Raw genomic sequence first — 25,293 nt, 5'->3', positions numbered from 1 at the left:
AGGGATAATCATATGATCCAACTATGTTAGCATTGTTGAGAGGTTGCAATAGTGAAAGTACGGACCCTAGGCCTCATTTTCAAGCATTGCAACACCGTTTTTGTGCCCGTTTACTATTTGCTACCTTGCTGTTTTTATTTATTCAGATTATAAAAATATATTTCTACCATCCATATTACACTTTTATCACCATCTCTTCGCCGAACTAGTGCACCTATACAATTTGCCATTGTATTGGGTGTGTTGGGGACACAAGAGATTTCTTGTATTTGGTTGCAGGGTCGTTTGAGAGAGACCATCTTCATCCTACACCTCTCACGGATTGATAAACCTTAGGTCATCCACTTGAGGGTAAATTGCTATTGTCCTACAAAACTCTGCGCTTGGAGGCCCAACACGTGCCTAGAAGATTAAAGTTGCGTAGTAGACTTCACACGTTCAACTCGATGATGTCCCTCGAACTCTTGATCCAGCAGAGGGTCAAGGGAGAGTTTCGTCCACACGACGGCGTGGTGACGGTGATGGTGATGTGATCCGCGCAGGGCTTCGCCTAAGCACTACGAGGCTATGACCGGAGGAGTAAACTATGGAGGGGGCACCGCACACGGCTAAGAGAATAATTGTTGTCCTTTGGGGTGCCACCTGCCGTCGTATATAAAGGAGGGGAGGAGGAGGTCGGCCACCAAGGGGCGCGCCAAGGGGGGGTCCTACTAGGACTCCACTCCTAGTAGGATTCGCCCCCCCCTTCCTTTCTCATGGAGGGGAAATACGGAAGGAGAGGGAGAGGGAAAGAGGAAAGTGGGACGCTTGGGGGGCGCCACCCTGCGGGCTCCCCTCTCTTTCTCCCCTATAGCCCATGAAGGCCCATTACTTCCCCGGGGGAGGGGGGTTCCGGTAACCCCTCGGTACCCCGATAAATATCCGAAATGTCCCGAAACCATTCCGGTGTCCGAATACCTTCATCCAATATATCAATCTTTACCTCTCGACTATTTCGAGACTCCTCGTCATGTCTGTGATCTCATCCGGGACTTCGAACAATATTCGGTCACCAAAACACATAACTCATAATACAAATCGTCATCGAACGTTAAGGGTGCGGACCCTACGGGTTTGAGAACTATGTAGACATGACCGAGACACATCTCCGATCAATAACCAACAGCGGAACCTGGATGCTCATATTTGTTCCTACATATTCTACGAAGATCTTTATCGTTGAAACCGCAATAACAACATACATTATTCCCTTTGTCATCGGTATGTTACTTGCCCGAGATTCGATCGTCGGTATCCTCGTACCTAGCTCAATCTCGTTACCGGCAAGTCTCTTTACTCGTTCTGTGATGCATCATCCTGCAACTAACTCATTAGTCACATTGCTTGCAAGGCTTATAGTGATGTGCATTACCGAGAGGGCCCAGAGATATCTCTCCGATACTCGGAGTGACAAATCCCAATCTCGATCTATTCCAACCCAACAAACACCTTCGGAGACACCTGTAGAGCATCTTTATAATCACCCAGTTACGTTGTGACATTTGATAGCACGCAAGGTGTTCCTTCGGCATTCGGGAGTTGCATAATCTCATAGTCAGAGGAATATGTATAAGTCATGAAGAAAGCAAATCAATAAAATTTAACGATCATTATGCTAAGCTAATGGATGGGTCTTGTCCATCACATCATTCTCCTAATGATGTGATCCCGCTCATCAAATGACAACACATGTCTATGGTCAAGAAACTTAACCATATTTGATTAACGAGCTAGTCAAGTAGAGGCATACTAGGGACACTATGTTTTGTCTATGTATTCACACATGTATCAAGTTTCCGATTAATACAATTCTAGCATGAATAATAAACATTTGTCATGATATAAGGAAATATAAATAACAACTTTATTATAGCCTCTAGGGCATATTTCCTTCAGCTTGCAGTCACTATAGCCAAAGTGACTCAAGATCTTTTCCACATAGTGAGATTGAAGCAATATAATCCCACCATCATCGTATCTCAACAACTTGATGTTCAAAATGACATCAGCCACTCCTAAATCCTTCATCTCAAAACAACGAGATAGGAAATCCTCCATCCCTTAATAACATTCAGATTTGTTTCGAAAATCAGTATGTCATCAACATACAAGCAAAGGATAACTCCCTCGCCCCCACCATGGCGATAGTACACACATTTATCAGCTTCGTTTACAACAAAGCCTGCATCTATTAAAGTTCTTTCAAACTTCTCATGCCACTGCTTGGGTGCTTGCTTAAGTCCATACAAAGACTTCAGCAACTTGCACACTTTTCCTTCCTGACCATCTACTACAAACCCATCTGGTTGTTCCATGTAAATTTTCTCATCCAACTCTCCATTTAGGAAAGCCATCTTAACATCCATTTGATGAATGAGAAGACCATGTGAGGCCGCTAGAGAAAGTAGTACTCGAATAGTGGTCAGTCAAGCCACAGGTGAGTAAGTATCAAAGACATATTCACCTTCCTTTTGGGTATAACCCTTAGCCACGAGCCGTGCCTTGTACTTCTCAATAGTACCATCAGGCCTAAGCTTCTTCTTGAATACCCATTTGCACCCTATAGGTTTGCACCCATAAGGACGATTAGTTATCTCCCAAGTTTCATTTGCTAAGATGGAATCCATTTCACTACGGACTGCTTCCTTCCAGTAGTCAGCATCCTCATATGCATAGGCCTCTGAGATAGAACTGGGAGTGTCATCTATGAGGTGCACAAGAAAATCATCACCAAAGGACTTTGAAGTCCTCTGTCTCTTGATCCTAGTAGGAACTTCATTGTTCTCCTCCACGGGATTTTCAAAGTTTTCCATCGAAATGGTAGGTTTAGTAATTGTAACTGGTTCCTGATTCGATGAACTAGGCATCTCCTGATTAGATGAGGTAGCCATATCCTTCATGGGAAAGATATCTTCAAAGAAAGTCGCATCATTCGACTCCATGATCGTACTGACATGCATGTCAGGTACCTCAGATTTTACAACCAATTATCTGTAACCAATGCTATGAAAAGCATATCCCACGAAAACACAATCCACGGTCTTTGGTCCAAGCTTGCGCTTCTTTGGCATTGGCACATTGACTTTCGCCAAACAACCCCAGGTTCGTAGATGCGAGAGATTTAACCTTTTCTTCTCCCATTCCTCGAATGGTGTTATCTCTTTGTTGTTTGTGGGAACTCGGTTTAGGACATGACATGCAGTCAATATCGCCTCCCCCCACCATGCTTGGAGAGACCCGATGTGTCTAACATGGAGTTAACCAAATCAGGTAGAGTATGGTTCTTTCTTTTGGCCACCCCATTTGACCGAGGTGAACAGGGAGGCGTCCTCTCATGGATTATACCATGTTCCGCACAAAAGGAATCAAATTCATTTGAGAAATACTCTCCACCACGATCGGACCTAAGCCTCTTGATCTTTTGATCAAGTTGGTTTTCCGCTTCAGCTTTACAGATCTTGAAATAGTTCAAAGCCTCACCATTATATTTCATAAGATACACATGGCAGTATCTAGTGGAGTCATCAATTAACGTCATAAAATACTTCTTTCCACCTTTTGTCAACACACCATTCATTTCACAAAGATCTGAATGTATGCGCTCTAGTGGTGCAAGATTCCTTGTTTCTGTAGTCATATGAGACTTACGAGGTTGCTTAGCTTGCACACACACTTGACACTTAGATCCCTTGACAGTGGTGAAACTAGGGATTAAGTTCAACTTCGGTAATCGCGACATGCAACCAAAGTTAACAAGACAAAGACGTGAATGCCACATATTTGATTCACTATTCTTGCAAACATGATTAACAACTTTATTGCAAACATCTGACAAGGATAAACGAAACAAGCCTCCTGACTCATAGCCTTTACCAACAAAGGTTCTGTACTTGGATATTACAAATTTATTTGACTCAAAGACAAGCTTGTAGCCATCTCTACACAGAAGAGATCCGCTAGCAAGATTTTTATTGACAGAGGGGACATAATGCACGTTCTTCAGCCGCACGATCTTCCCCGAAGTAAACTTCAGATCGACCGTGCCAACACCACGAACAGAAGCACTTGAACCGTTTCCCATCGGCACGGTGGAAGTCCCTATGGTCTGATAAGACGAAAATATGGAAATATCACCGCATACATGCACATTAGCACCCGTGTCAATCAACCAATCAGGAGAATGACATGCTAAAAGAATAGTGGGAAATATACTGTACCCAACATCTTTCATGTCAGTGTCACCAATGACAACATTAACGGTCTTGCCGCCTTTCCCAAGATGATTCTTCTTCTTGAAGTTGGTGTGTTGTACAGCCTTGTTCTTCCCATCAAATTTTGCTTTACCATCAAACTTGCCCTTGTTCTTGAACTTGTGGGGCTGGAAGTTTTTCTTCTGTACCAGATTGGTACTAGAACCTCCCTCAATACCACGAGCATGGTTGTCCTTTGCTCTTGCCTTTTCTTCCACATCAAGAGTATCAATGAGATCCGGAACGGAAAACTCCTGCCTCTTATGCTTCAGTAAGGTAGCAAAGTTCCTCCACGAAGGAGGAAGCTTAGTGATGATACCTTCGGCAACAAACTTGTCCTATAGCATACAATTGAAGTGCTCAAGTTCTCTAGCAAATGACTGTATCTCATGAGCTTGCTCAACCACGGAGCGCTCTTTAGTCATCCTGTAATCATACAATTGCTCCATGATATACAGCTCAGTGCCAGCATCCGAGACCCCAAACTTGGCCTCGAGTGCATCCCACATATCTTTTCCATTATCAATTGACGCATAAGCATCAACTATGTTCTCACCAAGAACACTCAAGAGAGCAACCTTAAACAGGGTATCCATTTTCTGAAAATCTTGTTCCTGTTGAGCATCATATTCTCCTTCAGGTTTGCCAAGAGTGGCATCATAGCAACTCATGATTTGAAACCATAAGACTGCTCTCATACGCCAGCTCTTATAGTGGATACCCTCAAACATAGGAGGTCTCATGGAAGCAGCAAAACCACTTGGGGTAAATTGCCTATAATAAGGTTTTTGGATTGTTGCAAATATGAGCAATTTACCATATGATTTTATTAACGTAAATACTAGATAAAGTATGACTAAAATAGCAGAGATAAAGCAAGTCATGCAAACTGACAGAGAGAAGGTAAATAACATCTGCAAATATGAACTAGAACCGAACATATCTAGAGCAGACAGTAGAGCAAGTTGCATATGTGAAGTGGAACTTAATATATGTAGGGCAAACACTAGAACAAGGAACTGTGGCAGGACCTCTAACAGAAAGAGCAAGAACACGTACGGGATAGCCGCAGCAGCAGTAGCACTGGACTTGGGGTCAGTGTCCTCGCCAGCCATGTCGTCGAGGAGGTTGTCGACGTCGGGGAAGAAGTCATCGTCGGGGAAGTAGTCATCGGAGTCCGGGGCGTCCGTGATGAAGAAGTCAGTAGTCGCGTGAAGCGCTCCCCAAAAACCTTATCACCCTTCTCCCGTACATGACTCAAAGAGGTGCGGTTTCGGAGGCCTACTGTCCCGACTCGCGGTGCACGCCGCAAGCCAGGATGAGGAAGACAACAACAGCTTAGAGATTGGAACCCAGCGACGGGAGATGAAGCAAAAGAGGGAGATGAAGCGAACAGACTTCAGCCGAAGAGGCGCGCCGTTCGAATTCAGTGTCCACTACAGAAAAACGTTTCAGCTCCCGCGTGCCCTTTCGTATACCCGTCGTGCGTGGCAAAAATTTAGACATTGGCTCGGCTCATGCCCGCAACCCGCGGCACGTCGTGCCGAGGCGTGGCGAGGCGGGCGGAGGAGGAGGAGCGCGCATGGATGTCCCTCTTGTTCTCATGCTCATACATGTGGGGAAAGAACCTCCCTTATAAAGAGGTTCAACTCCCTCTAAACTAGCAATGTGGGACTAAACTTTAGTAGTGCCCCTTGCCTTGCACAAATGGGCTAAGTGGGCCTCTAGGATTTATTAGGAATTTCTGAAATGTTATTAGGCTGGCCCATAAATAGATAAAATTCCAGCGGATAGAACATGGAGCTAATTGATCGCTTTGCACGGCGTATAATGCAGCAAGCAAGGGATGTCAGGTTGGCTGAGCCAGGCCAGGTGCGGGCAGAGGCCAAGTACGGGACAACATACCGATGGGCAGGCTGGACCGTTCTAGATATGGACTTTGGGGGTGGTGGACAATCCAAACGTACAGGGTAAGAGCATCTCTATCAGACCCCACAAAAAAGCCCCAACCCGTAAAATAACCGTCAAAATGCGGGTCGGCGCGGAAAATCCTGCCCGAACAGACCCCGCAAACGCGGCCGGCCCGCAAAAAATTTTGAGGGGCGCGGCAAAATCTTAACCCCAACCCGCGAATACGTGGGTTCCCCCCCCCCCCGGCCCGTCGGTGCCCTGCATATAGCTGAAGCGGTTGGTGGGGAGGACATTTCAGCCCGCGCTTTTCCCCACCTACCACCTCCCCTCTGCCCCTCGCCCCGCCGCTGGGCCGCCGCCCACGATTCCGGCGAAAGTAGCTGGCGGGATCACGCTGAAAGGCCGCCACATGCACGAGGTTGCCCTCCGCCCCCCCCCCCCCCTTCTGCGTCGGCAGGCCGAAAAGTTGCAGATCTGCGGCCCTTCGTCGCGAGTGGACGGATTTGGCTCTTCCGGCCGCCGATGGCTACGCCAAGCGATGGAATGGTCGGGGAGCACCTCGCGCAGCCTCGGCAAAGTCCCATCGCCGCATGCAGGTACGGGTTCGTCCTGTCGCTGCCGCCGACGGTTTGTGGGCATGGATTCGGCCGGCCGCTAGCTGGACTCAGTACTCGCGCAGAGGCTCTGTGGCTCGCCGATGCCGCTCATACAGTGCGACGACTGCACGCGGACAGTGCTGCGGCTAACTTCGGGCATGCCGAAGCACCCCGGATGGGTGTTCTTCAAATGCGAAAACGACGGGGTACGTGTTGTTTTCATTCGGCTTTGGCACCGCATTCTTTGATTCAATTACGATAGTTCATTTCGAACATCATCATGTGTGTAGAAAGATGGATGCTCATTTTGGTTTTGGGAAGGCGAATACATTGATTTATTGATAGAAAGAAACTTAATAGATGTTCGTGCACTCCTTACTAGAATCGAAGGCAATGAAGCGGCTGCATGTGCAACTAGAGGGGAAGCAACGTCTACTTCTTTAGAACCAAAGAAGAAGAATGAAGAATGCAAAATCAAGAATCCACAGATCAACAATGAATGCATGGAGAAGATATTGGTCCAACCAGTAAGAGCAATTATGGAAGTTGAAAATTTTATAAAATGCATAATTATGGTTCTTGTTTTCTTTGGTCTTACTATTCTAGCAAAGATTTGGTGATGTCCTATGTATCCAATGTTGTTGAAAAAGCAAAGAAATGCATTATCTTGTGTCAAATTGAGGTGCAAATTTAGGATTTGCGGGCCGGCGGGAGCGGTGCCAGACCAGACCCTGCAAAGCCGACCTGTAAAAGAGCATATTCCGCAAATATCCTTTATACGGGTCCGTTTTGCAGGGTCTGCCACTGCGGCCGTCCGCGCCGGCCCGCAAAGCCGTTTTTCTGCGAAGTGCAAACGTGTGGATGCATTTTTCTGATCGAAACTGATATGTCATCCGCCCGGTCGATACGAGGGGTTCGGCTGTAAATGCTCTCAGATAAAGTTTCCAGCAAGAATGTAAGCAAATCGCCGTGTGTGCCCTGTGCCGCGTCGCGTTTCTTCTTGTTGTTGTTGTTTCCTTGCCCGATCTGATGCGTCTAGTGGCTGAGAGCTCCTCGCCAGCGCCTTCAGCGCCCGCTAGCGAACCCAGCGCCCGCTGCGTCGCTTGCATGGGCTTGGCCCAGCAACGCGCGCTGGCTCCCGCTCGCTAGCCGCCCACTCGATCGCTCGATCGCTAGTTCATGCAGCACGCTCGATCGCTTTTTTTTCTCTTCCCCAGAATTGCTACATTATGTCATGATTTCTCTTAGGAAAAAACCAACAGGTTTTCTACGGTACATACTCTGGTTCTTAGGAAAAAGTTCATTGAATTCGAAAAAAAAGTTCACCGAATTTGCAAAAAAGTTCATCAATTTTGAAAAAAAATTTGTCGAATACGATAAAAAGTTCATCAAATTTGAAAAAAGTTCATCAAATTTAAAAAAAGTTCATCGAATATGAAAAAAGTTCATCGATTTTGAAGAAAAGTTCATCGGATTTGAAAAAAGGTTCATCGAAAAAAAGTTCATCGGATTCAAAAAAAGTTCATCAATTTTGAAAAAAAAATCGTCGAATACGAAAAAATTTCATCAAATTTGAAAAAAGTTTATCGAATTTAAAAAAAGTTCATCTAATATGAAAAAAAATTCATCGATTTTGAAGAAAAGTTCATCGGATTTGAAAAAAGTTCATCGAATTTGGAAAAAAGTTCATCGGATTCAAAAAAAGTTCATCGAAGTTAAAAAAAGTTTGCCAGATTTGAAAAAAAGAGGTTCATCGATTATGAAAAAGTTCATTGAATTTGTAAACAAAAAGTTCGTTCATTTTCTGGAAAAAAAAGTGAAGAAATAAATTTAAAAAAAAGGAAAAAGAAAAGGCGAAAGAAGAAAGTGTAGAAAAGATGTATATTATCACATCAAGCTTGGTGGCGCGGTGGTTGTTGAGTCGTCTCACGTATTGTTAGGTCGGGGGTTCGATTCTCTGTCGAGAGCGGTCTTTTTTGCGCTATAAAAACCTTATAGCGAACGTTGTGCTGGGCCAGCCCGTTAGTAGCGAACGAAGGGAGGGGGGTGTGCGAACCTATAGCGAACGTTGTGCTGGGCCAGCCTGTTAGTAGCGAACGAAGGGAGGGAGGGTGTGCGCCCGATTGTGGAAATAGCTGTATCGGGCGCAACGGGCGCCGAATAGGATTTGGCCTAGTGGCTGGTGGGTCGATTTGTCCTTTGACAGGGCGAGACTTGGGGCTGGCCGGGCTCACTCGTGCCGCGTGTGCCGTGAAGACTTTCACCCGCAAAAATGAAAAAAGAAAAAAAAAAACACCGTGAAGACTTCATGTAGTACTCCTACTATACAAGTAGACGTGACAGAAGCAATTCTGTCAAAAAAAAAAGACGTGACAGAAGCAATGCGTGCATCGCCAATACAGTTTCTGGGTTATTATTTTGTTAGCATAATCTTGAGTCCTAGTTTTGTCCAAGTCAGTACGTGGCATGGCTTTGCCATGTATTGAGTACTCTATCGTCTGGTTCGTATTCCGGTGTCCGTGTCTAGTTGAAGTTGGGGCCGATTAGGAGTTTTACCTGGCCGGTTCGTAAGTCGGTAGACAGCAAGCACAGTACTAGTTTGAATAGGCCTGGGTGCACGCATGTATCTGCGACGTATATATACGATGCTAGGAAAGTCACGTCACAAAAGTTTTCCGTTCGAGTTTTCTTGTGTTTTGATGTGATCGCGATCTCGTGGGCGAATTCCAACATTATCATGGCGCCGCGGCTGCCGTCTCTTACAAGCGGCTGCCTCCTCCACGTCTTCCTCGGTCTGGACCCGGTCTCCATCCTCCGCTGCGCCGCGGTCTCGCGGCACTGGCGCCGCGCCCTCATCGACAACGCCGCCGAAATCCGGCGCCACCCCGGCCGTCACCTCCTCCTCGGCATCTACCACCGCGAGATGTACCCGGGGGAACTCGCCTTCTCCCACCGCTTGTCCTGGCTGCCACTGTCTGCCGGGCGGCACTGGTCGGACTCCGTGCCGGCACCTTCCCATGTGCCCGTGGCGGAAGGCACGACGCCGAAGCTGTACTCGCCGCTCGCGTGCAGCGACGGCCTCGTCCTTGTGTGCCGAGTCCTCCCGTCGGAGATGTGCGTGTGTAACCCATTCACCGGCTTCAGCGTCTCCATACCCCGCCTTGGCGAGCTTGTCACATACAACTACCTCTTGCACTCTTGTCATGGCAAAGAGCCAAACCCTAGCCCCAACACGTTCCAAGTGCTCGCCGTGAAAATAGAGCGCGATGGCATACTGGCCCTTCAAAACTACTGCTCGAAGAGCGGCGCTTGGGGCCCGGTCTTTCGTCCCAACGGCAGCAGGCTCCGGATGCCCTACTCTGATTACCGTGCCGCCCCAGTATTGTGCCAGGGTGCCATCCATTGGTTGTCCAGCGACGTGTCAGATTACGACTCGTCGGCATACGCACACTTATGCTTTGACAAGATCACCCATATAGTCGCAGTGGACATAAGCACATGCCAGGCAAGAATGACAAGGCTACCAAATCACTTGTTGACGTATCGACCAAGAAGATGCTAAGAGCATCTCCAGCCGTTGGCCCCCCGAGGACGCATAAAAATCGCCCCTGGGGGCGAGCCGACGATTCGTTCGGCGCTGAGGCAGTTTTGCACACAGTCGTCGTCCCCAGTCATCGATTTTGGCCCACTTTTGAAGCCCCATTTCGGCGAAAAAGGCCCATATGGGTGAGAATAGGCCCATATTCGGCGTAGTTCGCCGTGGCTCGGCGTTCAATTATCAATATAAATATTTTTTATCACATATTTCATCACAGAAAATTCAAATACTTTAACAAAATAGTTAACAACAAATAGTTTAATGCAAATTATATAGTTCAACAAATAAAAACTCATATTTCATCACACGTCGCGCCCGGTGTTGCCCTTGAGCCTCCATAGGTGCTCTATCAGATCTTGCTGCAGTTGATGATGCACCTGTGGGTCTCGGATCTCCTGACGCATACTGAGGTAGGCAGTCCAGGTTGCCGGTAACTGGTGATCAACTTGGGCAAGAGGACCCTGCCTGTGGTATGGTTCAGTGTCAAACACTGGCTCTTCCTGCTCGCTCTCAATGATCATGTTGTGCAAGATGACACAGCAGGTCATGATCTCCCACATTTGATCATTCGACCAGGTCTGAGCGGGGTACCGGACAACAGCAAATCGAGATTGGAGCACACCAAATGCCCGCTCGACATCCTTCCTGCAAGCCTCCTGAATCTTCGCAAACCAGGCGTTCTTGCCTCCAGGCACAGGGTTTTTGATGGTCTTCACAAATGTCAACCATCTCGGATAGATGCCATCAGCTAGATAGTACCCCTTGTTGTAGTGCCGCCCATTGATCTCGAAGTTCACCGGAGGAGAATGACCTTCAACAAGCTTGGCAAAGACAGGAGAGCACTGCAGCACGTTGATGTCATTGTGAGTTCCTGGCATACCAAAGAAGGAGTGCCAAATCCAGAGGTCCTGTGTGGCCACCGCCTCAAGTACCACACTGCAACCGCTTTTGGCGCCTTTGTACATCCCCTGCCAAGCAAATGGGCAATTCTTCCATTTCCAATGCATGCAGTCGATGCTTCCAAGCATCCCAGGAAATCCTCTTGCTGCATTCTGTGCTAGGATCCGAGCAATGTCTTCCGCTTTCACCCGCCCCGGCGCCGAGCCACCTCGCCGCGGCTTTTCATTGCTCGCCAGCAGCTGGGCGAGGGCGGCGAGCACCATGAGATGCTCTTCTTCCTGGACGTCAGCCTCGGCTTCCTCCAGCAACGTGGCGAGCACTTCCTCGTCATCCGAGTCCATCGCCGAGGCAGGCAAATCGCCGAACACCTTGCGCGCGGTGGGCGTGCACCCGCCGCTAAACTGCCCCTCCGCGGCCGGAAACGGCGGCCGGAAACGCCCAGCTGGTGTCGGAGGGGCTGCCGCGGCGAACCTCTACTATTTTTCCGGCGGGGAATGGCTATCTACCGGTGAAGGGCGGCGGGGCGGTGCCGGGATATACCTAGTGGCGGCCGAGAGCGCGGGGGTGGGAGGCGAGTCGGGGAAGAAAATCTTGACTTTTCACCTGACGGCGTGGGCCAGCCGCGCTTTTCCCTTGCGCCGGAGCCCCCAAGCGCCCCCCAGCGCGCCGGGTTCGGCCTGCGGCCCACGGGCGGAAAAAAGGGCCGAACCGGCGCTTTTCGTCGTCCTGGGAACGCGACTGGGCCGTTTTTTTGGCGCCGGCGCCGAAAAAGTCGCCTGAGGGCCTGTTGGGGGCGCGGCTGGAGATGCTCTAATGTTGGCTACGTCGTCCGAGGGTGAACGGCTATCTTTGCTACGAACAGAGAAATCGGGATTGGAGGTATCAATCTGGTTGTATGCTGGAGATCATGGTGACGACGATGACGACGTGGAGGAGAGCTGGATGCTGTCGCGATCTGTCGACGTTCAGAAGCTCGTCGAAGATGCAGGCCTGGCATATTTCCGACCGTCGTGCAAAGATTGGGCAGTGTTGGAAACAAGGTTAGAGTGGTTTTGCCCCGGGAGCAACCGTTTGATAATCTGGGTTCCTTTCCTCGGATTGTTTGTCCTTGATCTAGTGAGCACGGAGATACAAAGAGCCGAAGGAGATAGCCATGGACACATCTGGCCTTATGAGATAGACTTGACGCTTTCCTTCTCCTCAATGAAACCGTTCTAGTGAGATACTTTTTGTCCGAAAGGGAGTACTATATTTGAATCGGAAATCTATAGTAATATGTTTCAAGTTTTGCTAAATCACATCTGCTACCTCCATTCCTAAATGAGAATTAAGTACTCCATCTGTGATGTAAACGCTCTTATATTTTTTTATGGAGGAAGTATTTCACATCTAAGTTGTCTACTGTATTTCCGAAAAAAAAGTCTATTGTATGATCAATTGCTATTAGATTCGTGCAAAACATTGTCCTGGGCACGCGTTTTAGTGTTTTCTCGCTATCACACTATTTTTTCTCGCTACCACTCTCGATTTTGATTCCTGCAGCCCGCCCACAATTGATTTTTCGTGTGTTGCATGGGCTGTGCGTTACCTTCCACGTTTGTTGGAGGTCGTTTCTTGCTTTTCTTTGTTTATATATTCAGAACAGCGGCATAATGGGCCGGAGAACCAAAGTCTAGAAGCTTTCTATATTGCGTAGGTCGACGCGTGCATTTTTTTTCTTTTTCTGATGTCATTCCTGTTTACTTTCATTTGTTTTTTTATTTTTCTTCTATTTGTTTTTTTATCAAAAAAATTTCAAAATGTGTGAACATTTTTCAGTTCTTTAACATTTTTCAAATCATTTTTTTCATTTGCAGATCCATGGCCGACTCGCAATTTCGGGTCTGATTTTTTTTTCCTAGTTGCAAGCTCCCCATGAGTCGGAATTGCTACCGATCTATTTTTATATTTTTTTTGTCCCAGCTGCAAGCCCACGCTTTAGCCGCAACTAGGGTCTGATTTTTGTATCCCTATTGCAAGTCCACCATCGACTCGTAACTAAGCCTTTTTTTGTCCAAGTCGTAAGTCCACCCACAACTCCCAACTGTTCCTGGCCCTTTTGCCCTAGTTGCAAGGCAACCTTGACTCGCTACTAGGCTTGACCTTTTCTGTTCCAATTGCAAGTCCATCATCGACTTGCAATTTGCTCGACTTTTCTTTGCCTCAGTTGCGAGCTCACCCATGATTTACATCTGTTCCTCGACCTATTTTTTTTGTTCGAGTTGCAATTCCACTATCAACTCACACTCGATCCTCGACCTTTTTTAGTCCTAGTTGCAAGTCAACACTCGACTCGAAATTAGGCCCAAGTTCGCCCCAGTTGCAACTCCACCCTCGACTCACAATTGGGTCTGGTCATTTTTATGTCCTAGTTGCAAGCCCACTCTCGAGTCTGGCCCCAAACATTTTTTCTCAGTTGCAAGTTCATCCTCGACTCGCAACTAGGTTCGACCTTTTTTTTGTCTTCGATTCAAGTCCACACTTACATGCAAATGGCTCCTAACTCTTTTTTTCTCTTGTTTCAAGTCCACCCGCAACTCGCAACTGGGCCCTGTGTTTGTTCGTCCCATTTTTAAGACCATCCTCGACATGTAACTGGCCAAACTCCATTTTGCCCAGTTGCAAGTTTACTCTCGACACACAATTTGTCCCTTATCACTTTTGCCCCACTTGCAAGTTCACCCTTTACTCATAACTAGGTCCGGAATTTTTTCCGCCTTAGCTGCAAGTCCACTCTCGTCTCACAACTAAGCTTGATTTTTTTGTCCTGGTGAGAAGTCCATCCTCGACATGCAGTTGGGCTCGGGTCTTTTTCCCCCTAAGTTGTAAGTCAATCCTTGATTCACAACTAGGCTCAACCTATTTTTGGCCTCAGTTGCAAATCCATCCTTGACTAGCAAGCGTAGCCCGATCTTTGTTTTTTCCTAGCTGTAAATTCATTCACGACTCGCAACTAGGCTTGAGTTTTTTTGTCCTAGTTGAAAATCCATCCTCAACTCACAAATTGGGCCCGAGTTTTTTTGCCTCGGTTTCCGGAGGTTTTGTCAGTCGGTTGCATGTCCACCATCAAACCAGCAACAATCAACTATATTTGAATTAACCGAATTTGGAAAACTAAAAATATAAAACAAAAAAAGGACAGATGATACCATTACTTTTACAAAGTTGAAACATTTGACTTTCTATATGTTAACCATTTTATAAATATGCGATGCCATTTTTATGAATATTTAATATATTTTGAACACACAAGGAGCATCTTTTAAATACTCAGCGAACATTCTTAAATACAAATTGAATAATATTTAAATACACGATGAACAATTTTCAAATATGTTAAAAAATCATTTTTTAAATACTTGATGACCATTAAATTTATAATTTATTTAGTTCTACTAGCACAAAAGCCCGTGCGTTGCAATGGGAGAAAATATCAGTTCTGCCACGGTTAGCCGGGTTGAAAACAATGTCACGACACAATGGTCGTTGATGACTTTTTTTTGCATTATTTTAGTGTTAGGACATGGAGGTTTGGACATGGAGATTCTGAGTAAATTGATCTGATTAGCATTGTTTTTATGGAAAAACTTTTGATCTATTCATAAGAAAATCATGAATATAAAAATGATCATAAGCAATGAAAAATACATCAATGTTGTGCATTTCCACAACAAATAAAATTGATGCAAATTTAGTAAGGATCATCCATGCAAACATAACATAAATTTGGTAAAAATCATATGTGCACGATGACGTTGTGGATTAATGCCGATGGGTGCAAACGTTCTTCTTTACTGGTATGAGTTAATTTCTTCCTTGAATTATGCACCCAGTAGTTAATGTTATTCCCCAATCGATCTTGCAAGTCCTCCCTTTAATTATGCACCGGCTATCTAGGTAGTATATTTAGAGAAAGTATAATAAGGTACAGTCAGCAGGCTGTAAGGATTAAAATATTGTATGTTTGCTGAGTTGGATGAGAGAGAAGAGGAGAGAGAAGGGAAGCGGGCTGCAGATTAAGAGCCGGCTGCAGCACGTGCTCCAAGAAACAATGTGAAATTGTAAGGTGGGCCATCTATTAACGAAGTAGTACTATTTTGTAAATAGCTACTATACATGTTGCCTATTAGGTTAGCTATAGATGATGTGACAAATTCATATAGCCGATTGTTGGCTATACTATTAACCATGCTCTTATACCATGACCTCTCCTAAAACCACCACAAGCTCCCACCGGCTTAGCCTAATATTGTTTTATTTATTCCTAACCATTTCTTTGTAAGCAAGAGATGTACTACTCCATCTGATTTATTGTACATGTTTTTGTGTGTGCAACTAAGATCGGTTTTTCCTATTCATTTATTATACATGTTTATTGTGCAGAAGCCGCAAAAATGTGAATTATGAAGACATCGAAAGACTACATATCTTAGTTACCAGAAGTTGGGTTATCAAAGCAATCTACGTGATCCATCTCTGCCTATGTAGCTTCGCTTACAGAAGTTGGGTGATCAAAGCAATCTATATGATGCATCTCTGCCTATGTAGCTTTTCTTAGCACAAATTAATCTCATGACTTTCTTTTAGCCTATGAACTTACCATCAATGTAATATATGGCACTATGTATGAACTATTTCCTTATGCTTAAAGAATATAGGTCTCTAAATATTTCAACTTGCATGGTTTGAAAGCTTGGTTTGCTCTTGCCCTTTGTGCCATCAGTGCAACGGGGTCATCTAGTACGCATTAAGATTAAGATGAAACACTTAATGCGACGATTACCCCTTCCCCCATCCAGCACCACCAATTATGTCTCATGTTCGATGCATTTGTCTGATATTGCTTGCACAAGGTTTAGAGGGATGACTCCTACGGAGGTGGCGACTCAAGTAGGGGCGGCATTCGATAACACTCGTCGGCTTTAGGTTGGTGGTGGTAGGTGGAGAACGAGCAGGGGATTAATGGATTCGAGTGCATGTACGGAAGGTCTCGGGTGGCGAAGATGGTGGCAGGGTTTAAAGGGATGGCTGGCACAGCATGTTGCACAATTTGGTTTGCACATCGCGAGCAATCATAGAAATAAAGAAATTGATGAAACTATGTTAGAAAAATCTATTTGGGTGGAGCGACGATAAATAATGCAACCCATGACAATAGCGTGGATGACAACAGGCGGTGACGTTCTCTTCTTCGACTACATTGGATGAAGTTGACGATATCGAGATCGGGTGACCACGCGGAAGATCCCTGTCCGATGTGCCACAAAGTGTCGGTCTTGTCGCTTGCGGCGGCCTAATTCATCGGCTCAAAAAACATCTTCGTATGTGTTGGTGCTCTCCTAGATCTCGGCATGCCGACTGTTCTCCTATTTTTTGGCGTTGCCATGGTGGCAGAGGAGGACGTTTATGGACTATTTCGGCAAGGCACAAGTTTCACCAAGGGTGTAATAGTAATTTTACCTCTTACGGAATTCCTTGTGCAAAGTTGGTTGACAAGCATGTTTGCCCCTTATGGTGACCATATGTATAATCTTTGTGAACATATTGTCTAATGAAATATGTGATTGCTTAAAAATAACTACCCCAAAAAATGCTCGCGTTCGTTCAAAAAAATCAGCATTCATTCCCTCAAAACTAAAAATTAACATTCAATAACATGGTGAAGGACTCACTGAGGATTGTTTTTTAGTGGTTTTTTTATAAAGGATGTTTTTATCGACTCATAATGAAGTATCAAGCGGATACAAACACGATGACCGAACACCCGACCTCTGCATAGTTAGGATGCACACAGCCAACGCCAACACACTTCAAAAAATCTCACCGCCAAAAAGAGAAGTCATATAAGACCGAAGTTGTGCCTTGGAGGAGAAAGAAAAAGTGATCAAACAGCGATAGACCATATACAACAATGACCGTCGGCACCAACTATTTCTTAGCAACAGAAGGACTACTAGAAAGGTTCTTCAAAAGCAATGGGAACACGAGCTTTGGGAACGACATGTGTGTGGTGGACGGGGTCGAGAAGGCAGCGGGGTAGAAAGCCGACGCAAATGGTAGGATGGTGACAAGCACTGCTAGCAAGCCGGAGCTAGAAGGGGACGCAGATCCAAACTGCAGGAGGCAAAGCTGCTAGAACACAAGTGAACCGAAGACGTCACAAGAGGCCGCAACGACCAGAGCATCAGGGCCGATATCGTGCTGGTGTGGGACGCCAGCAAGCCACAAACGTTGGAGAACGCAGGTCCATGGCCGCGAGGACTGAGGCAGTGTCGGCAAGGACCCGCCGTGAAGCTTCAACCCACTGCCAAAAGAACTCCTTGACCACAGGGCAGAGGCCACCGCTGTAGCTCGGAGGAGACGCCATCAGAGATGGAGGGTGTTATGCAACAGGGCATGACCTACCCTCAGCCAGCCCGACCACCTCCACCCAAGCCCTTGCATGCCCCCACCGAACAGCAACAAGGAGGAGCTGCGCCAGCGTAGGGGGAGGAAGAGTCGAACGGGGGAGGAGCACATCGGGCACGGCCGAGCCAGACCGGCAGGACGAGCACAATCAGCTAGAGGGGTTGGGAACACGCAACTCGCAAGATCAGATCTAGGGGGACGAGTGGGGAGGGGATGGGAACCCGCGGTTCCAGCGCGCAGGAGAGGAAGCTGCCCACCCGACCCCATCCTCAGGCGCGAAGCAGTCACACAGGCCAGCCCGCCGGTGACAGCGGCGCGGTGCGAAGCAGGCGGAGGAGGCGCTCGTGAGGGGTAGCGTTCCAGCGCAAGAGGATGAAACCTCCTTGCTGCCGCCATCCCCAGGCGTGGTGCAGCTTCGCTGGCCGGCCCTCCGGCGGCGGCGATGCAGGGGGTGGTGGCGAAGGGTCTCCCCCGTGTCTGTCAGTTGCGGGCGACACGGGGGCAGGGGTATGTCATGTGCAACTCATGACAATAGCTTTCATCATTTACGTATTGTTGACAGAAGAATACAGATATCTCCATTCTTGCCCGTAGCAACGCACAAGCCTTCTACTAGTCTGTTGGAGTTGCTCTAACTACTGCAAAAAATGTTCGCGTTTTGTTCAAAAATTAGGATTCATTCCCTTAAAAATAAAAATTAACATTCAATAGCATGGTTTTTTTTAGTAACACATTCAATAACATGGTGAAGAACTCATCCAGGATTATTGGTTGGGCCTTTGGCTTATGGACTGAAGTGGACTAGTACAGAATTTGGGGTCAGCAAACTGGGGGCCCAGCTCGGCCGCACAGGCTGCACGTGTCTGCCTGCCTCTGGGGCTCGGGCTTGTCGTACATGTATCGGCCCTAGATGTATCGTACATAAGAAGCACTCGTACGTCGGATAATCCAGAGCAACAAAAAAAATGGGGAAAAAGTCGAAAAGAACAGAGAGCGCCTGCCGCGCCAGAGGGTCACCACCGCGGCCACCGCGGTCACCGCCCAGTCCACGGCGACGGCGGCCATCGCGCTCACCGCCCAGCCCACATTCGCCGCCGCAGCCTTCGCAGGCCCAGGAGCCTCCGGCGCCTTCTTCCCCGACGCAGCAGCATCCCCGCACGCCTTCTCCGAAGCGGCGCCGGCGTTCTTCTCGCGGTCGCGGCGTGGTCCTTGGGCGGTTCCATACCCGTACGCCGGCGAGGCTCTTCCAGTGGTCGCGGTTCGGTCCTTCTACGCCTTCGTCATCCACAACAGGAAGTCCGAAAGTTTCCCAGTCGACGAATGCTGCCGCCCCCGCGACACCTTCGTCGTCACCGCGGCGGGCTGGGCCCAGCCCGCCGCCGCTCTCGTCGCCGCGGCCGGCGGTTTCTTCGACCTCCGCCTCCCCGACGCAGGGGGGCCCGGCAACACCGCCTCTACCGTTCCCTTCGGCCAGTGAGGTACGGCCTTTGTCTTGTGATAGCGGTTTGCGATTGTCTGGCGTTTCTTGGTTTCTTGGTGTTTCTTGTCAAACTCCGGCGATCCTTTAGTTTTCTTGCGTTTCAGTCACTCTGGCGATCCTTTAGTTTTCTTGCGTCCTAGTCACTCCGGCGATCCTTTAGTTTTCTTAGTTTGTTTTGGTGAATTCAGAGATCAGCTTGTCGTCAGTCAATCGTGCCGGCAGCCGGCGGGCCCTCTCGTCGGACTCCGTGAATACGCCCGCGCGGTCAGTTTGGCGCAGTACCCCCTGCTTGCCCTTCAGTGCAGCTGGCAGCGCCGCAATTTGCTCTCCCCGGTAAGAGCCGAGGGACACGTCGAGCACCGCTGCCGGCGGCTGCTTGTCGGGGCAGTCCGTACACTCGCCGGCGTCCAGCAGCGGACTTAGTAGCACATCTGCAAAAAGCTTCTGCTCCTTAACTCTCGGATGTTCTCCGTCCAGCGTTCATGATCAGGCCGGCGGTGGCCACCCCCCTAATAAGAACGAATTTAGCGATACCGTTTTTTCTCCCTCCGGCCGGCCCCGGCCAAAAATCTGGTTCAATTCCAAATCGTGCGCGCTGACCAGGTTCCTTCTAACCTTGGCTCCCCAAAAATCCTCCACACACACGGACACACCAGCTACGCAGCTATGGCGACGGCTCGCGCCGTCTTCTCCCGGGGGCGCACCCTCTGGCGGCGGCGGCGCCTTCTCTCGGGGGCGCACCCTCTCGCGGCGACGCCTCCTTCTCCCGGGGACTCGCCCTCTCGCGGCGACTCCTCCTTCTCTGGCGCCCTCAAAGGCTCCTGCTCTGAATCCTGGTGACGCCCCTCTCCCTTAAGATTCGCAAGCAGCCTCCTTCAACATTTGTCCTCTGCAATCTTGATAGGGTGTCTTGCTCTAATGGTTCCTGATTACAATGAGAGAAAACAAAGAAGCATGTCTTATGCGTTGTAAATTTGTTGTGCAGTGGATTCATTTGCATCAGGGAGAAGTATTTGGCAGTACAGTGTCAATGTGACATGTACACCAAGTTCAGAGCCATATCTGCAATATATAGGGCATTGACTCAAAATAAGCGCTTACGATTAGAAGGCAGTCTGGCAGTGTGAATTACACTTTGATAACTTTTATTTATCTCTTAGCGAGAAATATATGTTCAATTTCTTTGAGTGTATTTAGCTCTACCTGTGGAGGTAGTCAAAGTTTTCTCTTATCTCTTGTCTGAAGGTTGTGATGAAGATAAGTAGCATTATAACTTGAGGTTATCTTGCCAAAAGAAATTGAGTTGCAAAAGATAAGTTGCATGATGAGTTAATTATCTAAGTGATCTTGTTGCTAGTTGCTATGCGTAATTGTCTAAGTGCAAGTGATCTGGTGTAAGTGATTCGGCTACTAAGTAGCATGATAACTTAATTGTTTAAGCGATCTGGTTGCTGGTACTTGCTATTCTTAATTTTCTAAGTGCAAATTGATAGTTGATAAGTTGACATATGACGACTACTCAACATTTGGTGGATGAGAGGCTCTCCTTTTTTAGCATGGCTGCTAGGTTGTCTATTAGCTCTTGATTGTCCTATAGAATGACCTCTTAGATACGTGCTTTAATTTCAATTGTTTTGCAGGGATCGCCAATATTTAATGTTTACTTGGACAACATCGAGAGTTCCTTGAGGACGTCATTCAATGGAGTCAGACAGTACTTCAAATTGATCCTCCAAAGAGACAATGTGCAACTCCCAGAGGGAAAATTGGTGACTCATCCCAAGGGTTGGATCATTTTAAGGATCAGCCCTTCGGCATCCTCTCATGACTACTCAGAGTCAGTATATGCACTGTACAGAACACATGATATGTACTTGGATAGCATCGTGGCAAATCATGTTTGCTACAGGTTCAGTGATCACGATCGTTCCATGTTATTACCCAAGGAGTTATGCAAAAAGGGTACACTCATAATGGCACAGATGTCAAAATACCCTAATTTGGGTTTTAATCCCAAAGCACGTGGCCAGATAACCGTCGGAGATGATGTTATTAGAGGACATTACCAGGTGCTCTTAGGCATTGCTAATATGGATCTGTCTCAGGAAGAAAGTGTTGACATCAGCTTGAAAGAGGCCCTTCTCTTCTTTGTTCTGCTAGCCGAAGCTCTACGGTTTCCCAAGCTCGAAAAGTGGTTACTAAATATCTTGGCAAAGAAGATGGAAATGTCAGTCCCGGTTAGTATAACCAAGCTCTTCAACAAATGGGGAACGCTCTCCCAGATTCTTCATAAAGGCAGAGAAAAGTTCAATGACGATATTACTGATAAGATGCTGAAGAATAAATGTAAAACATTTAATGATGTATGTTCCAAGTTAGGAATAGCGAACAGAATCAACTTGGGCAAATTGGAGAAAAAGAAGAAGAAGAAGAACAGGCTCTAAGGTAAGCATTTTCTTTCTTTACTTCATTGGAAATTCGAAATACTTGTCACATGCAGTACTGCTTTACTTGACAATAGCACTGTTTTCTTCAACAGTAGGGGATGTTTATTGTGCTTCTACCTCGCTTTCCAGGTCATCATAGATGTTACAAAGCTGGTCCATATTTAGCTGTTGAGCAAGGCCTTCAGCAGGCATGTTAATAATGTTGAGCTTCGTCTCTCTATATAGCGTCTGTCCGTCTTGAGTCTACATAGGTACAGCTTCTGAATCATCCATGCTGCTGCTTCAAAGTGCAAAGCTTTGTCATTCAGAAATATGGGCCAGCTTTATAGTGTACTAGTAAGTGTTCAACATCGTTTGTCTGGATAGTGTCTCGATATCTGTCTGTAGTGTTTAACAACCACTGTGCAAATGTATACGTTGCATAACTTGGAGATAGATATATGTTACATGCTAGCCCGGTCTCCATCTATTTGTACTTAACCATGGAATCTCTTTCCCTTAACTCTCATATTGCTGTATATTCTGTAAATGATAGCCAAAGCTGCAAAGTTTGAAATTATAACTGGGATTGTTCCAAATAATATTCCTGGTGGTTTGGTTAGTCTGCAATATGCGAATGACACGATCTTGTTCCTAGAGCCTAACCCTCGAAATGCTAGGAATATCAAATGGCTGCTTTCTTGTTTTAATCACCTATCTGGCATGAAAATTAATTATGATAAATGTGATTTGGTGACTGTCAATCTGGGGGAGGATGTTGCTAAACTTAGAAGAGAAGACCTCCAACCAATCATAGATAAGATCATTAAGAAAATCTGTGGGTGGAGAGGGAGACTTCTGAGTTATGAGGCTAAAATAATTTTGTTGCAGACTTGTATTGCTAGTATACCAATGTATTTGATGTCTTTTATCAAATTCCTTAAATGGGCTATCAAAGCCATTACTTCACAAATGGCCCACTTTTTTTGGGGCAACTTTGTGGTTAATCACAAATACCATTTAGCTAAACTGGGGACTTGTGTCCCAGAAAAAGATTTTTGGCGGTTTGGGCGTCCCTAATTTGAGGGAGTTTAATTTAGCTTTATTAGCCTCTTGGGTTAAAAGATTTTTCTGTGTTAAGGAAAAAAGCTGGATCACTTTGGTTAGCCATAAGTACAGTACTTCTAAGCCAAATCTGCTGTGGACTAGAACTAATACTGGATCTCCCTTTTGGAAAGATGTGACTAGAGCTTCTGCTGCTGTTTAGATGGGTTCTGGGGAATGGGAAGCACATCAGCTTCTGCATGACATCTGGGCTGGTGAGTGCACCTTGAAAACCCAGTTTTGGGAGGTGTTTGACCTCTGTCAACAACAGAACTGTTGTGTGGCAGAGGTTTGGGATGGCTGCGAGCTTATCACTTTGAGAAGATGTGTAGGACATGCCTTCTTGACTAAAAGGGATGAATTACTGGCTGTTCTTTCCAACTATCCTCTTAGTGATGAATCTGATAGGCCTGTGTATATGTTTCAATCATCTGGTGAATTTTCTGCTAGCTCCTTCTATAATACCATCAACCCGGGGGGGGGGGGGGGGTCTACTCTGTGGAAACATTTCTGGAAAATTGTAGTCCCCCGTAGATACCTAGTTTTTGTGTGGTTAGCGTATCATAATAAGATTTTGACCAGAGATAACCTTAGTAAACGACGACATGTTGATGATCTTATTTGTTTATTCTGTAGTGAGTTAGAGTCAGTCCAGCACCTGTTCTTTGACTGTTATGGGCCCAGGAAGTTGGCAAAGTTATTGCTGAGGTGTTTAATTTTCAAATTCCGCACAACATAGATGAGTTAGCTGAACTTTGGAAAGTTGATAATAAGAAATCTGTGAGTAACATCTCCTGTGTTGCTGTACTGTGGACCTTATGGACCACTGGAAATGATTTGTGTTTTCAGGGTTCAGCTTGGACAAGTGTCAAAAATCTGTTGGGGAAAACAAGTGTTTTGATCCATGAATGGAAGATTCTGTGCAAAGGAAGTCAATTGGTACTGCTGCAACGCTATGTACTACTTCTCGACCGTCGAAGAAGCAAGCTGCTGAGAATTGCCTGCCGTTGAAGGCACAAAAAGGGGCCTTCCTGCGAGCCCACTCCGGGTGATGTTCCTGTAACAAAAATGGGAGGAAAAAGATGTAACAGTTACGCGTGACCTTTGCTATTTTGCTGTTGAAGCTGTCTGTTTTGTTGTGAGGTGTAACCTGGTAAATGTTCTTGTTTGGTGAGGGGGTCTGACCCAGCTACTTTAGCTCAGCTGGAGCGCTGGGAACAGTTCTTTTGGTTTTGCTTTGTGGCCTCGTGTTAATAAAAATGAGGTGGGGGGAAACCCCTTTTTGTAAAACAAAAAAATGATTTGGCAATACAAATTGCTTTAGAGGTTGCTCTTTGTCCTGTACATGGTTTGGCAATATATACACGTTTAATATGATTCAGCTCTTCCTATGTGTTCAATTATGGATGGTATAATTCTGTAATTTTTAGGACACCGAAAGAGTTAAATTGTCTTCCACCCGTGCTCCTTTGGATTCAGTTATCTCCAGATCAGAAGGAATACAGTTCAGCAAAACCCAAGCCACGCACCCAAGCCGTGAAAGCTGAATCAGATTAGATGGGAGCGCCATCTGAGATTGTATGGTTTGCTGGAGCCTTGCTCGCATTACCCTTTGATCCCGAAGATTCGAAGATTCAATAAACAAATTTTTAGTGCCAACAAACTTTCGTCTACACAGTGGCATGGTCGTTTAGGACATGCATCTTTTTCTTTAGTTGAGAAATTGCTTAGAAAAAATAAGCTCCCATTTGTTCGAGAGCGCAATGTTGAAACAATTTGTGATTCATGTTAGTGTTGACACTCAGAAATGACATGATCGCAAAGAGTGACTTGAGTCTATAATGGGATGAGGTTAAAATTATGAGTTCATGTCACCATTTGATGGCCCTCTTCAAGATGATCGAAATAAATATGAAGATGGACCAAAATGGAGCTCAAGTGCAAAAGATATGACAATTTCGGAGATACCCTTGTTGACATCAGATTAGAAAATGGCATGAAACCTAATTAAGATGGCCTTGGATGAAAAAACTCCAACTGCAAAGTTCTTCGTCTCGTCGAAACGGACGATTTTGATATAAAAATCGTCCCCATCCCCATCCGAGGTCATATGCAAAAGTTACAGGCAAAACAGTGGGTTGCAGCAATATTTGGCCGGATCATCCGGGCCGGGATCCGGATCATCCGGCCGGAGGCCAGATGAATGACCCGAACGTCCGGGCTATCATCCGGGTAAAGTAACAGAACCATAATTTTCGGGCCCCTTGAAGACAGATCATCCGGATGGCACCCGGATCATCCGGACACGAGTCCGGACGTCCGGACAACTTTTTCTGCTGCATACTTTAGAAAATGGCCCAAAACTCCCTCAAGATGGCCTCAGATCCAAAAGTGTTCAACAGCAAAGTTGTGCGTCTCGTCGAGACGGTTGATTTTGATATAAAAATCATCTTAATCCGAGTTCGCATGAAAAAGTTATGGCCTGATTAATGGACTGCTGTTAGAAATCTGGGCTTGGCCGGATCATCCAGGCCTAGAGCCG

General features: G+C 46.4%; 1 long non-coding RNA gene across 1 annotated transcript; it reads left to right on the top strand.

Annotated features, from left to right (window-relative positions):
- The first annotated feature begins 19,784 nt into the window (after positions 1-19,784).
- Positions 19,785-24,108, top strand: LOC123141203 (uncharacterized). Its single transcript, XR_006470202.1, has 4 exons — positions 19,785-20,057; positions 20,862-21,666; positions 21,798-21,919; positions 23,601-24,108. It is a non-coding gene; the product is annotated as an uncharacterized lncRNA (long non-coding RNA).
- The last annotated feature ends 1,185 nt before the right edge of the window (positions 24,109-25,293 follow it).

Source organism: Triticum aestivum, chromosome 6D (genome assembly GCF_018294505.1).
Source record: "Triticum aestivum cultivar Chinese Spring chromosome 6D, IWGSC CS RefSeq v2.1, whole genome shotgun sequence".
Taxonomy (NCBI): Eukaryota; Viridiplantae; Streptophyta; class Magnoliopsida; order Poales; family Poaceae; genus Triticum; species Triticum aestivum.
The sequence above is the reverse complement of the archived record's forward strand: the minus strand, read 5'-3'. Positions and strand labels throughout refer to the sequence as shown.